At 42.1% G+C, this 15,750-nt stretch overlaps 1 protein-coding gene across 11 annotated transcripts in view; it reads right to left on the bottom strand.

The window, feature by feature from the left end:
• The window catches only part of LOC101399607 (transducin beta like 1 X-linked), a 223,322-nt gene that overhangs the window by 84,323 nt on the left and 123,249 nt on the right, over positions 1 to 15,750 (bottom strand). For 3 of the 11 annotated variants that reach the window (XM_087427867.1, XM_087427865.1, XM_087427871.1), the window contains one exon: positions 14,262 to 14,400. The exons of the other annotated variants lie outside the window; for them this stretch is intronic. The gene's annotated coding sequence lies outside the window, so the exon portion shown is untranslated. The remainder of the gene's footprint in view (positions 1 to 14,261; positions 14,401 to 15,750) is intronic. 11 annotated transcript variants of the gene reach the window in all.

Below are 15,750 nucleotides of genomic sequence, written 5' to 3'. Positions count from 1 at the left end.
AAGGAAAGAGATAGTTCCTTAAAAGACAGGAGAGGGATCCAAATTGTGGAACTGGCAACAGAAAAGGAAATGTATCTGAAATGGGTGAGTCTTCAAAACTCAAAGAAGAGGGTTTTGTGCTCCGCATCTCCCACTGAAGGAAGTCTCCCTGGGGGCGTAAGCAACAAAAATTGATACTTAAATGTGAAAAAGTGACAGAAATGAGGTTTAGAACAGTGTGATTCATTAGGTGGACAGCTTGATAAATCTACTGGGACCTGTACATGGGCAGAGAGGCAACAGATGTAACTATGCTTGTGTGACTTATAATTTTAACCTATTCGATTAGAGGTTGGCAAATTTGTTCTGAAAGGGCCAGAGAGTAAATAATTTCCACTTCATGGGCCACACGGTCTCTGTTACTCAATTGAGAATCACTCATTTCTACCTTTGTAGTGAGAAACTGTCATAGACAATATATAAATCGATGGGTTTAGCTGTGTTCCACGGAAACTTTAATTACGTACAATGAAATTTGAATTTCATAGAATTTTCATGCATCATGACTTGTTATTCTTCTTTTGATTTTTTTTTAACCATTTAAAAATGTAAAAACCATCCTTAGCTTGTTGACTGTACAAAAGTAGGCAATGGGCTAAATTTGGCCTGTGGGCCATAGTTTGCTAACTCTTGTGTTAGATAAACATGAGTCATGGGTAGATTCCATTTCTATCATATCTCACACAGATTACTTAAAAACGAACCTTCAGGAAAACAGTATGATGGTTACTCAAAAAATTAAACATAAAATTACCATATGACACAACAATTCCACTTCTAGGTATATACCCAAAAGAACTGAAAGCAGGGACTCGAACAGATATTTGCACTCCAATGCTCACAGTAACATTATTCACAAATAGCCAAAAGATGGAAACAATCCACATGTCCACTGATGGATGAATGGATCAACAAAATGTGGTATATACACACAGTGCAATATTATTTAGCCTTTAAAAAGAATGAAATTCTGACACATGCTACAACATCATGAAACTTGAAGACATAATGCTAAGTGAAAGAAGCCAGACACAAAAGGACAAATACTGTATGATCTCACTTATTTGAGGCAGAGTACTGGAGTAGTTTATTTAAAAATAGAGACAGAAAGTAGAACGGTGGTTGCCAGGAGCTGGGGGAGGGGGAAGCGGAGAGGAGAGTTATTATTTAATGGGTACAGAGTTTTAATTTGGCGAGAGGAAAAAGTTCTAGAGATGGATGGTGAATATACTTAATGCCAATAAACAGTACCCTTAAAGATGTTCAAAAATGGTAAATTTTATGTCATGTATATTTTACCATAATAAAAAAGATCTCAAGGAAAATGAACCTTCAATGCAAACATATTTCTTCCAAAGACCCTGCTGTTGGCTAAAGACAAACTTAGAAAGATCAAAATGGTTCTAACGGGCCGACCCCGTGGCTTAGCGGTTAAGTGCGCACGCCGATGCTGGCGGCTTGGGTTAGGATCCCGGGCGCGCACTGACGCACCACTTCTCGGGCCATGCTGAGGCTGCGTCCCACATACAGCAACTAGAAGGACGTGCAGCTATAACATACAACTATCTACTGGGGCTTTGAGGGAAAAAAAAAGGAGGAGGAGGATTGGCAATACATGTTAGCTCAGAGCCGGTCTTCCTCAGCAAAAAGAGGAGGATTAGCATGGATGTTAGCTCAGGGCTGATCTTCCTCACAAAAAAAAAAAAAAAATGGTTCTAACAGTTAAGATGGGCATCAGCCAATTTATTTTGAAGCTAGCAAGCCAAGAATAAATATCTGCTTTCTTTTCATAGGCCAGATTCAAACCCTTAACTGTGAAATAAAAAGTGTACTCGGTTGTCTCCAAATTCACAGGTGATATTTTGAGATAGTTCCTGGAGGAGCAAAGACATACTCTAGAAACAAACGCAGAATCTTGGTAGTTTCTGGAATATCTGATTCTTAGTCAAACCTAGAAATTCTTAGGCCAGCTTCTGTCCTTAGAAAATTTAGCTAACCGGGAGCAGAATGACACATTTTGGTTAACTAAATCCGTATTAGTCTTTGGGAAATGGGATGGATGTTCTTGCTAAATCAAGGTTAATCACAAAAGTCATTCAAAAAAAATGAACACATTATGCTGTTGTATGATGTTCAGGACCGTACTTGTGGTTGTCAGCAAAAACTCTAGAAGCCCAAGAAAAAGAGCGGGTATTTCCATCTAATTAATCTAGGCTGAATCACTTGTCCCCACCTAAGAAGAAAGCTGCCGAGTCAGACAAAAAAGAAATGTAAGCATAATTCTCAGCGGAAGCTGCTCAAGAATAAGACGGTATTAACGCATTTTCTCTCAAAGTCTCCAGATGGCAGGGCAAGATGAAATTCTCACGTCCTATAAGATTGTAAGTCTCCCTAAAAATACAAGAGGTTATCAAATGACTTCGGAAAGCTTTCAGGCATCTTAGGTTTCCGAAAGGCATCTTTCTGACCTTTGGGCACCTCCCGTTGACTGCAAAGTGAGTGCCTCTGGGCAGGACTGCACTGCCATCCACCTCCCCAGTGAACTTACCCAGTCCCCGGCTCTACCTGAATCCCAAATACACATCTCAGGTCCTCGCCCCCCACAGGTCCACACTCATCCTGGACCCGCCCGCGTGACATGTCCACTTGGAGGTCCAACTGGCATCTCAAACACGGCACGTCCACAATGGAACCCTTCACCCTCCCACCCCGTCCCCTCCCGTCCCTCCTCCAGCCTGTCGTCTGAGTGGTCATGAGGTCGACCCTCACTCCTCCAGCCAAGCACGTCTGCACGTTTACTGGCGCTCTCCACTGAAGAGTGTCCTCCACTAGTGTCCACACTAGTGGAAAGTGAGACTGCCTCCTGCCTGGGACCCACTTGGAGCCACTACAGTCCCTCCCTCACCCTGCAGCCAGCCATCCGTTAGTGCGGTGGGAAGTCACAGGAGGGTTTCAAGTCCAAACTCACCACCATTACCATTGTGTCCTGTGAGGAACTGCATGGTGTTCCCCGCACACACCTCGGATCTCATCTCCCTGTCGGTCGCTTGCTCCCATCATGCTGGCGTGGCCTCCTCTTCGTCCCTCAAGCTCCTGCTGCCTGTCCCTCGCATGTGCTGCTCCTTTCACCTGGAACTCTGTTCTCCCAGCTCTTCCCAGCTGTGTCCTTCAGACTTCAACTCATCTCTCTCCTCTTTGGAGAGGCCTCTTACCTCTAACATGGAACCCCTTCTACCCCAAGCCACTCTGTCATGTCGCCCTGCTCGTCTCATTAACAGTATGCATTACTAGCATCAAAGTCTCTTGTTTGTTTGTTTCTCTCTTTGCTACTGGTCTCCCAAATACCATCAAGCTGGGGTAGGGACCTCCGCCTTCACGACACTGAGCTCAGAGGGTGTCTAGCTCACCCTCTGTATCCACAAAGCATGGCTTCATGCTTGACACAAGAAAGAAACTTAATAAATAGCTTAGGACATATGAGTGAACGGACAAGTATATGAACTTAAAAAAAAAAAAAAGAAATCAGACTACAATAAGATGTACCCAACACCAAAACTCCACTGAATATTTTCCTTCTGATGACTCATGTGCCATTTTCAGGTCTTATAATAAGCGTTAATGACACCCATAAAGTGGGTGTAGAGGAGAAGCTGTGTGGTATCACATCCCTCTAAATTTAAACAGTTATGAGCAGATGGCAGTGCATCCCCAGGTCGCCTACATGCAAGAGTTTAATATCGGCATCCTATAAAACGTACAACCGAGTTAGTCCAACACATACATAATTACCAGATTTCACTCATTACTGCAAGGTCTAAGCGTTAAAAGATGAATGGCAACCAGCTCTCGTAAAGGATTCTGCCCCTCTCAGCGGCTGCCCTGACTGAGCCTGCCCGTGCCGGCCAGGCACTGACTTACATGTGCACACACAGGGAAGGCAGCACCAGGAAGCCCAGGTGTAAGTGACATGAGCTTCTCTTGCTTTTCACTTCCTCCGGGGAAGAAACTTATGGACTGACCCAAGGCACCAGTATGTCTGCTCCTAGCTGGGGGGCAGCACTCAGAACCTCCTGCCCGTCTTCCCCTACCTCGGATACGCTGTCCCCAAAGCTGGTCCAGGTTTCCTCCAGCCCTTCCTCGCTATTGTAACTGGTATTGTACCAACTTTTTCAGATATCACGCAAACTGATGAAGTATGAGCGCGCACAGAGCCGGTTACTGGTTTTTTACGGAAATGAAGTTGAATGCTTTATAGACAGGATAAGTCTGAATTATTTTAATAAATGCCGTGGGATTAGGTGTGGGCAAGATGACCAAGAAGATTGGGGGGAAAGGCGGAAATCTAGAGAGATGCAGAAATGAGACTTCTGTGTGGGTTTCCTTAAGTTTTCACAAGGGAGAACTAGAAACTGGAAACCAGGCCAGATACACTACGGGTGTGGATGGTGCTGGAACCACTGGGGGAAGTTCCTGGCTGGGAACCTCCTCTGAGCAAAGGCACAGGCCCGCCCTCCAAGTACTGGCAGTGACTGTATTCAGACACTTCAGGGTAAAATAAACAAACAAAAAAAGACCTGTATGTGTCTTTTTTTTTTTTTTTAATAATTCCCAGCTTTTTCAATTAACTGCATTTTTAAATTAAAAGGCGGTGGAAGCCCCCCCACACACCTAAAATCTACCATTGCTCAGGCCAGATTTTAGGTGTGTGGGGGCTTCCACTGCGTTTCATACAAAACTGCCTATGTTATCTCCGTGTGATAAATATCCATTTATAATGTGCATAAACCAAGAAGTCATGCGTGCTTATGCCACCAAGTTCTGAAAACTTAACAGTGATTACTCCCAATTTTTAGAGTCCTGAGAAGGCCCAAGGTTAAATGGCCATAACTTTATAATATGAAATTAATGCAGTAAAATCATTACGATATTCCAGACACCCCCCAGGACTCTGAAGCCCTTTTATAAAATATGACTGTCTAAATGCCGAATATATAACATAGATAAATTACGAGTATTTTCACTACAATTTAGCTTAATATTAGAAAAGGGTATACAGTAGAATTTGAAATAAGTAAATTCAAATTCAAACAAGTAAACTCTCCACTTTGTTGCATATATTAATTAGCTTAGAAAAAATCATTTATGAAAGTTTTTTTTCCTAAATGCAGTCATCTGTGAATTGAGATAAATACCTATGAAATATGATAAATTTTAAAAAGAACACATAATGCTGATTCTTTGGTTCCAGTCCGTCACCCTCTCCCCACCTCTACCTCCAAGGACCAGCTTAAACTCACCTCTTTCAGGAGATCATTAAGTCAAAGCCTTCTCGACCCCAAGAGGAATGGTTTGCTCGACTCTTGGGCTCCCAGAGTATCCAGGATATATTGCCATGAAAGAACCTACATGAACATGCTCTGATGGTTTCTTTACATTTCTGATGCCCCCTCCAAATGCAAGATCTCAGATCCTTTTTCCAATGGTTCCCAACTGGAGATGATGTTGCCCTACTCCCCCACCTCCCACTCTGGGAACACCTGGCAATATCTGGGGACATTTTTGGTTGTTGTAACTCTTGGGGGGAGAATACTGACATGAGTGGGCGGAGATCAGGGATGCTGCTCGACATCCCACAATGCAGAGGACGGCCTCCACCAAGAATTATCCAGCCCCTGATGTCAAGTGCCAAGAATCACAAACCCATTCTATCCCCTTATTCACCTGTTCTGCCTGCAGCCAGTTCTCACATTCTATACAAGTGTAACCTTTTTCTTCTTCTTGCTCCTAAGACACCTTCATTCTACCAGCAGGAACCCAATCTTGCTTATATTTTTCCAGAATTCCAAGACTCTTCATATTGTTGTGGGCATCATTGTAGGGAGTCTGACCTCACAGGCTGGTGATCCAAACAGCTTTAACATTTCTCTCTTCTAAAAGTACTGTCCTAAAAAAATAACTCTTCTGTGCCCTGACTCCTCTGGTCTCCACAGATCAATTCCCAGTGGGAAACAAATATATTGTCCCAAAACTCAATAGACTAAAACACTGTAGATATGCCACTCAGTTTTATTAATTACAGGTCAGATAATACCACTATAAACACAGCATAATTTCTATAAAAATATTTATATTTAGAGTATCTTCTCCATTAAGATGGAAAAAAACAAAAGACAAAACCCAAGGATGGTCTGAGTCTTATAAATCTCAATGAACCTGACCTTCTACTCTACCTCGAGGACACTTTGCATGTGGGCCTGCACTGTTCTGTTCCCAGAGAACCCAAATCCATGCCCACGATCAGAGAGGGTTTGTGGAGGGATGGGGAGGAGGTGAGAAAAACAAGACCAAAATGATATGATACACACGAACGGGCTTGAGACTTACATGGATTTACATCTATTTAAAACGCAGTAGACCCATCATCATCAACACTATCTCATCATAATGCCGGCCATGAAAAGCAGTTACCTACCAGTCACCAAAAAACTAGCCAATACAGCCAAAAACTGATCGGTCAAATTAAAAATACGGTGTCTTGTAGCCGTTCATCCTATCTCCCCCATCACACCACTCCTAGTGGATTTTAATGGCTCAATTAGTCAAAATGGTGTCATATGGATGAAGTCCACATTTAAGCACCTGTCATAAATGGTTCTGCTCCCATGTGCACATCGAGGTGTAAGAGTTCGCCATAAATGTAAGGAAGTAATTCATCACACACTGCAACCTCAAGGGCTGGGTATTTCTGCATTTCTCTCTCCCTAATTTCTATGGGGCATAAACCTCCATTTAACGCTACGACTCACACTGAATGGAAATTCGCCGTGCCAGGTCAGGAGGAGCATTCAGAACCGATATACTGGGTAAAAATAATTATAATGATTTACAAAGCTCCCTGGAAAGCAAAATACTATGAAAGCCTCAGTAATAATAAAAGTGTTCCATTTGCATAAATTTTAACAGCATTGCCCCTGTAAGAAAACACAGTCCAAATTTTCCTTACTGGGTCAGAACATGTTATTAAAACAAAATCATGGCCTTCTTATTAATCAGCTCAATTCTCCTCTAAATCACTATTCACCCCATTCAACCTGCACGATCATAAACTTCTCAATAGTTTAAACAAGATCACACTCAGGGAAGAGCATTGTGTTTCCTAATTTCTACACAAACTCCAGGAAGAATCAATTCTCATCGGCAAAGGTACACTAAAAAGTCTTTTATTCCCCAACCAAGTACTTACCCCAACCAAGGGGAAGTGGTGTTTTACATATTTCTCGAAAACACACAAGAATTTAAGTGAACTTCAGTTTTCTAATTACATGGTTCAAAATCAGAAACAAATCATTCAAATACACTGTAATAACATTTAAAAATATTCACTCAATACTTCAACACTTTTACTGTATTCGTTTGGAGGAGGCATGTATGATTGTTAGTATCTGCTCTTTGGCAATCATAGAGAGCAACATAAATGCAGATTCCTGTGCTCTCACAGGGCTCCACAGCACCCAACATATCCTACACAGCACACATTTTTACCCACTAGAATGCAAGATTTCTCCCTGGTCTGTTCACTGCCATCTTCCCCACATCTAGAAGAGTGCCTGACACACACAGTAGGTGCTCAATAAATATTTGTTGGTCAGCTAGATGTGTTACACTGAGAGACAAAGTGAATGCAAATGGCTGGAGAACAGAAATGTTCTTCAAGAGCTTAATGTGTGCAAATATTATGCAACGTGCCATGTGGTGGGGAAGGATCAGGGAGACAGAAGATGAAGGCCTTTCCTGTACAAGAAGCTAGCGGTACACACAACACGTATGCAAGTGAAGAGATAACTCCCAACACCGCATTAGACTATCTCTGACCCAGGACAGAAAAGGCCACATAAACTCTTGCCTTCGTCTTCATTACTCCTGCAATCCTTGTAACACAGAGTAGATCATAGTCCCGTTTTGTGCACAAAGAAAGAGGTCTTGGGCCACCTGGCCAAAACTCAGAGGAAGTGGTGGGCAAGAGACAGCAAGTTTTTGGAAGCTGAAGAAAACACTTGGATTTTATGTGGATACATGGCCACACCCCTCCCAAAAGGGTAAGTTTTCCATATGACCCAGTTCTGGCCAACGGCTATGAGCAGAAGTCAAATATGTAACTTCATGACTGTGCCCTCAAAGGCAAATGTAGTCTCCCTCCCCACTCCTTCTCAGGGACCGGCAGGTGGACATGAAGACAAGAGCTGGAGCAGCCATCCCAGACACAAGGCAGGATGGAATGCTGGGCCCCCCATTGTGATGCAGCGATTTAGGGAACAAGAGGTCCCTCATCCCACCACCAAAGCTACACGAAGTTACACCCTAGGGCCGGCCCCGTGGCTTAGTGGTTAAGTGCGCGCACTCCGCTACTGGCGGCCCAGGTTCGCATCCCGGGTGAGCACCAACGCACTGCTTCTCCGGCCACGCTGAGGCCGTGTCCCACATACAGCAACTATAAGGATGTGCAACTATGACATACAACTATCTACTGGGGCTTTGGGGGAAAAAAAAAAAGGAGGAGGATTGGCAATAGATGTTAGCCCAGGGCCAGTCTTCCTCAGCAAAAAGAGGAGGATTAGCATGGATGTTAGCTCAGGGCTGATCTTCCTCACATACATACATAAATAGATAAATAGATAAATAAATAAATAAATAAATAAATAAATAAATAAATAAATAAATAAATAAATAAATAAATAAATAAATAAAACTGTTTAAAAAAAATAAAAATAAAAAAAAGTAGTTACACCCTAGGCCACCACCTAACTGTTGAATCATTCACCTCTTGACTGCTAACCTATCTTCAGGGAAGGTTAAAAACTGCTAACTAACCTCACATAACAGAGAGATTCATCAATGGAGAAAAGGGAGTAAAGAATTAAAACTATACCTACTAATGATTTCCTGATCAGAAACCCAAGTCATCACAGGGTGTTTGTACTCCAGCAATATCAGTGCCTCGACAAATAACACCTGCTGCTCCATTTTGTAAATTTATTTTTCTGGAGTTGCCTTGGTACGTCTTCGGGTGCATCAAGAGTTAGTAAGGTAAGGTTGCCACGCTTGAACGTGACTCAACACTGAGCCCGACATCATCAGGGGGACTCAGGTGAGTGTACGGAACACTGTGACAAGGGTGAGAGGGAGAGCAGGGTCCCGGGTTCGGATTGAGGCTTTACCCCTAACTGACAGCCTGGAACTACCAGCACTGTTTCCTTCATTTGCTACGTGAGAACTCTGATCGAGATCTGCGCCATCCAATGGAAAGAGAAGGTGAGCTTATATATAATTTTAAAATTTAAAAATGTAAAGAGAGGGGCTGGCCTGGTGGCGCAAGCGGTTAAGTGCACACGCTCTGCTGCGGCAGCCCGGGGTTTGCTGGTTCAGAGCCCGGGCGCGCACTGACGCACTGCTTGTCAAGCCATGCTGTGGCGGCGTCCCATATAAAGTGGAGGAAGATGGGCACGGATGTTAGCCCAGGGCCAGTCTTCCTCAGCAAAAAAAGAGGAGGATTGGCAGATGTTAGCACAGGGCTGATCTCTTCACAAAAAAAAAAAAAAAAAAAAAGTAGAGAGAGACTGGTGAAGTTAATTTTCATAATATATTTAAATTTAACCCAATATATCCAAAATAGTATCACTTCAACATGTACTCTATATAAAAAATTACTCAGATCGTCTACATTCTTTTTTCCAACTAAATCTCCAAATCTTCAAAGGTCTATGTATTTTCTACTTAGGGTACATCTCAATTAGGAAACTACCTTTTCACTGGAAATATCGGACTGCTATTATAGTTCAGAAAATGTACAGCTGAGGGGGCTGGCCTGGTGGCCTAGTGATTTAAGTTCGTGCACTCTGCTTCGGCAGCCCAGGGTTTGCAGGTTCAGATCCTGGGTGTGGACCTACGCACTGCTGATCAAGCCATGCTGCGGCGGCAGCGGCCCATATATAAAGTAGAGGAAGACTGGCACAGATGTTAGCTCAGGGCCAATCTTCCACACCAAAAAAAAAAAAAAAGAAAGAAAGAAAGAAAGAAAAGAAAAGAAAAGAAAATGTACGGTTGAACACAGAAATTAAGATATTCACGTGGTAAATATCAAAAAAAAAAAAAAAAGATATTCACGTGGTCGGTTCCCCATATACTTAAAAGTTTTCTAATAACCGAATCAAGTATTGATGTTTAAATTTAAATCAATTAAAAGGAAATAAAATTTTAAAATCTGTTCCTCAGTGACAGTAGCCACGTTTTGGGTGCTCAACAGCTCCAGTGGGTAGTGGCCACCTGACTGGACAGCGCAGGTCAGCGTGGCCACTCAGAAGCCTGCAGCCACTAAACTCCTTTGATTATAGTCTGCAGGATGGAGGGATATGGGGACTTTCTATGCCACATAATTCCTCTTTAACTGGTACACAGGCAAATTTTTAAATTACATGTTCACAACATTTTTCTTCTCAACCAAATCCAAATAGATTAATAACCAAAAACTGTCCAAGTTTAAAACTATCCCTTCCTAAAAACAGTGTAACCAACTGCTTGAAAATTATTTTTCACATTATGAATTAATTTTCATAATTTTAGATAGAGATTGGAGCTCGGGGTCTCAGATTAGAAAGTCCAAAGTGCTGAGTGCAAATTGAGACGTGCTGTAAGTTTGAACTACACTGAATTTCACAGACAGTACAGAAAAAGAACATAAAATATATCATGGATAATTTTTCTATACAGATCCCTTTGGAATGATACTATTTTGGACATATAGAGCTAAATAGAACATATTATTGCATCATTATATGCTAAAATATGTACTGCAATATTAACCTCATATATATTAAGATATATATTGCAATACTAATTTTACCGGTTTCTTTTTACTGTGGCTACCAGAAAACCATAAATTACATTTGTGGCTCACATTCTATTTCCATCAGACAGCGCACATCTAGACGGCTTGCACGGTACCTGCAGGCTCTGAATTTCGTTGACTGCAGTCGGCAACACGAAGGCAGAGAGTTTTTTTAGGCTACATGATTGCTCTTTGAATTGTGCCCACTGCACATTTTCAATTATATGCCCATAAAATCTTTTTTATTCCTTGCCCCATTCAAAACAGATTAATAATCACCAATTGTTCTAGTTGAAGACCAGTTTTCTCTAGGAAAAAAGGAATTTTCTGTTTGAAGTTTTTTGTTTTTCTGTGTGAGGAAGATTAGCCCTGAGCTAACAGCTGATACCAACCCTCCTCTTTTTGCTGAGGAAGATCGGCCCTGGGGCTAACATCCGTGCCCATCTTCCTCTACTTTATATGGGACGCTGCCACAGCATGGCCTGACAAGTGGTGCGTCGGTGCACGCCCGGGATCTGAACCCGCGAACCCCGGGCCGCTGAAGCAGAGCGCGTGCACTTAACCGCTGTGCCACCAGGCCGGCCCCCATTTGAAGTTATTTTTAATACAGTGAATTATCAGAAGTTCTGTTGGACACCTGAGCAAGGTTGGGGCGAAAGCCAGTGGGTCTCAGAATGCCAAGGTCATCAGCTGGTCACTCATGCGGTGAGCAAATAGCCCACCGCTCACCTTTGCCTGCTGTATACATTTTGATGTCAGAGCTACCTGGCCTAGCAGGCAGCATAGTGGGCTCTGAACTCACAGGCCTCCCTGCAGAGCACCTGGGTAAGGACCCAACCTGGCTGAGGGTGCCTCGTCTATAAAATGGGGGTGACATCACAATACCTGTGCCACCCTTCCTAGCGGGTTGCTGCAGGAGCACAAAGGTGATGATGAGCCCCGAGCAATCGTCAGCAGTACAGCTCAAACCCCAGCGTGCCACTAATTAAGACTGGATGACCCTGAACAAAAATCTCAGGCAGGATTCCTCGAAGTTACTCTTGCTATTATTGTTATATTAAATGTCCTTTTAGATATGACACCCTGCCCCTTAAATCTTCAGCTGTCACTTCGAGATTTAATTAAGGCCCGCTCATTACAAGCACGGGAGAATCAACACCCACAGATGCTCGAGCATTTAGTACCGGGGTAACTGCACATGTCTCATCAATGACGACGAATGGAACACTGTTTTAGCAAGAGGAATATTATTGCCACTTAAAGTTCTATTTTGAGCTAATTAAAAACCACCCATAAGATGGGTGGGCATTAAGGAGAAGTAATTCATTTTGCAAGACGTAAACTATGCAATATTACAAGAGTGCTTGTTACTTATATTATTATTTTGGTGGAAAGAACATGGATTCTGCTCGTTCCTGATTGAAACTGGCACTGTGCGTGTGCACCCACACGCCCTGTGAAAGTGAGTTCTAATTGAGCCACAATTCGGAAGGGAACTGGGCAGAGAGAGCAGGTGCCCCTCCCTTCCCAGTTTCCGTGCGTATTGTACATTGCAGAACAAAGAAAATTGCTCCATGGGAGTAAAACACTGGGAGGAAATGGAATCTTAAAGTCCTGAGAAGATGCCTGGTCTTAGAGAAATATGGCCATTTCTCCATGGATTATCTCATCTGCTGAAATTTGGCAAGAAATGATTTATTCAAGTCCTGGCTAGACTTTTACCTACTCAATACACTTTTGAACAAAAATATACAAACACCATTAAAAAGCTACATCTGTTAACGTTGTAAAAAGACAGATACTGCATCTCAAAATTATCATAGCGTTTGTTTTTAGCAATCTATGGATAATTTCTGAAGTACCTTTTTCCTCCTCTTTCATTGGTTTCATTTCTAAGCTTGGAAAGCTTTCTTTAGAGAATAAAAAAGTAGGAATTACACTTAAACACTATAAAAGGAGGACTCAGAGAAATACAGAAAAAAAAATTCTCTCCTTGTCCTGAGTGTATTATAAAACAGCTCAATGCTTCAAAGACAGCACAGAACTTGTCACATACTAGATACTCAATTAACTAATTTGCATAATGAAACATATGTCACAAATACACACCCTTTCACACATATACACACATCCTTGGGAAACACTGAACTTTGGCTAATGACAAGTAGAAACAAACTGGCAAGCTTGCCAATTTACAATTATATTTAAAAAAATCTTTTATTGGCTAACATAAGAATCTGTGCTTTTCCTACAGCTGTCATTCTATAAAAATACTGTCTTTTGATAAGTGTACTAGGAATATGAGATGAGCCGAATCCACATATCCATGTGACATTCGAACACATCAACTCTCATTTATAACTGTTCCTAACTCTAACATGAACAGACCCCTACAAGGAAAGAGACAGAAAAGTTAACAAGAAGTGCATGTGTAAGTATAATCTTAGTAAATTAATTTGCTAACTCGCCTTCTTGCATTCTGGACTTATCTCTCATTTAATATGCAGCCCTCGAAACACTCACAGTTTGGCTAAAGTCAGGAGACTAAGGTCCAAGCAAACATCAGCAATAGCCCATTTAGCTGAAAATCTGACATGGCAATTCTTAAAGCAATCGGTATTCAAGTGAAACCCAGCAAGTGTAATGCTCAAAAAAGAACCTGAGATACGCCTTTTAAAGCAGCATATGTCCAACTCACAGAAAAAGAAATGCAAATGGCTGACAAACATGATAGAATATTCCACCTCATTAGTAATCAAAGAAATGTAAAAAAAAAAAAAAAAAAAAAGACGCCATGCATCCCCACCTTGGCTGACCAGGATCATGTGAACTACACCCCACCCCTGCACTACTATATAATTGGCACAACCTTTCAGGAAAGCAATTTGGTAATCGGTCTCAAGAGCCCTACAGTTCTATTTCCAGCAATCTATCCTAAAGCAAAAATTGGAAGCAATCTCAATCTCCAACAACACGTGTTAAATAAATTGCAGTACGTGCACTTGACGCGATAGATGCATAAAAATATTTTCAATAAACGTTGGGAGATGATCAAATGCTTACTCTGTAAGGTTAAGTGGAAGATCTGTACTACACAGCTGAATATGCAGTATGTTACAGACACATACATAAACATTTGGAAGAAACTACACCAAAGCACTGATGGGGAACATCTATGGGTGGGCTTAGAGGTGTTTGTTTTCATGTTTGATTTTATTTTTTTGCTTACAGCATATCATTTTTAAAATCAGAAAAGAGTTAGGAAAACCCTGGCAAACAAAGAATAATGACTAATACTTCATCTGGTGAGTATAATGATAATAATAAGATAGTTATTTACCTATTTATTCCTTTGCTAAGAACATCAATGGCGGCTTTCCTGGTACAGTGCGACGTGGTGGGGAAATTCTTTTCTCCTCTAGGTGTACACTCATCAACTTCCTCTGAGTCACCTTTTTGAAGTTTTATGATGCTACAGTCTATAAACACAACATTAAATATTTATGGTTGATATTTGCTGCTTCTAAAAATACGTAGAGGAGAAGATCTCTTAACAAGGCCTCTGCTTGACCTTCTCACTGAATTAACCAAGACTGTCTATGCTGCAGACGGGCTGACAGCTGCCCACAGGCCCCGGAGCTCATTGGCTGGGCCTCCTCCCCTTCCAGGGGGCCGAGGCCTTTCTGCCTGAGCCGGTTCCCTGTGTACCTTCACAAAAACCCAAAGTGTCGACTGGTCCCAAACCTGCTTATGCCAATTGGACTTGTTATTGCATTTATGAAAAGTAATAAGTATTATATAAACTGATGAACTAGGAGTATAATTTTTTTTCTACCAAAACTACTTCGGATGCTTTGTTATATAGACTTACTCAAGACAGATCGCCAAACAAAAATGAATCGTCAAAATGGTAGTAGGGTGGACGATGGTCAAGAGTGCTAGGAAAGGTCATAAATCTGTAGACGGATTCTGCGCTGAAATGGTTTCACTAATCTCTTTAAATTCCCACTCTACTTTAAAGAAACCAACTCTGGAAATTGTAGCGGGTGCATCATGGGTACGGTTTATGAGGAAAGTTGATCCTAAACTAGAATTTTCGGATCCACACTGCAAGAAAAAGCTCTAGTCTCTTCTATCAAGAGATTGGTGGGCCGGCCCCGTGGCTTAGCGGTTAAGTGCGTGCGCTCCGCGCTGCTGGTGGCCCGGGTTCGGATCCCAGGCGCGCACCGACGCACCGCTTCTCCGGCCATGATGAGGCCACATCCCACATACAGCAACTAGAAGAATGTGCAGCTATGACATACAACTATCTACTGGGGCTTTGGGGGAAAAATGTATACAAAATTAAAAAAAAAAAAAAAAGAGATTGGTGAATAAATCTGCACTGATACACTTTAATTTAAAACAAAAACACTCTCCAGGAGGTGAAGCTGAACGTGCTTCCCCTTCCCCTGAGGATGGGCTTTGAAAGAATAGCATATTTGGAAAGGGAAAACCAGTAACTCGATAGTGGAGAAACCCGGACACACAACCTTAAGCAAGTGATCAGGTTTAACTCATCGGGTTTAAGTCACGTTGACAGCACACACCCTTGATGTGATGTGATCAGGACACTTGACCTCTGTGGTCTTCGTCCCTGAAACTCATAACCCCAGTCTAATCATGTGAGAAACATCAGCCAAACCCAAAGTGAAGGACATTCTACAAAATTTATGACCAGTAGTCCTTAAAGTGACCAGGGTCATGAAACACAAGGGAAGTCTGAGAAACTGTCACAGCCCACAGGAATTAAAGAGACATGATGACTAAATTCAATGTGGTGTCCTGGG

Source organism: Ceratotherium simum, chromosome Y, assembly GCF_057802395.1.
Source record: "Ceratotherium simum simum isolate JZ-2026a chromosome Y, ASM5780239v1, whole genome shotgun sequence".
In the NCBI taxonomy this organism is placed as follows: domain Eukaryota; kingdom Metazoa; phylum Chordata; class Mammalia; order Perissodactyla; family Rhinocerotidae; genus Ceratotherium; species Ceratotherium simum.
This window is presented reverse-complemented; position numbering and strand designations above follow the sequence as displayed.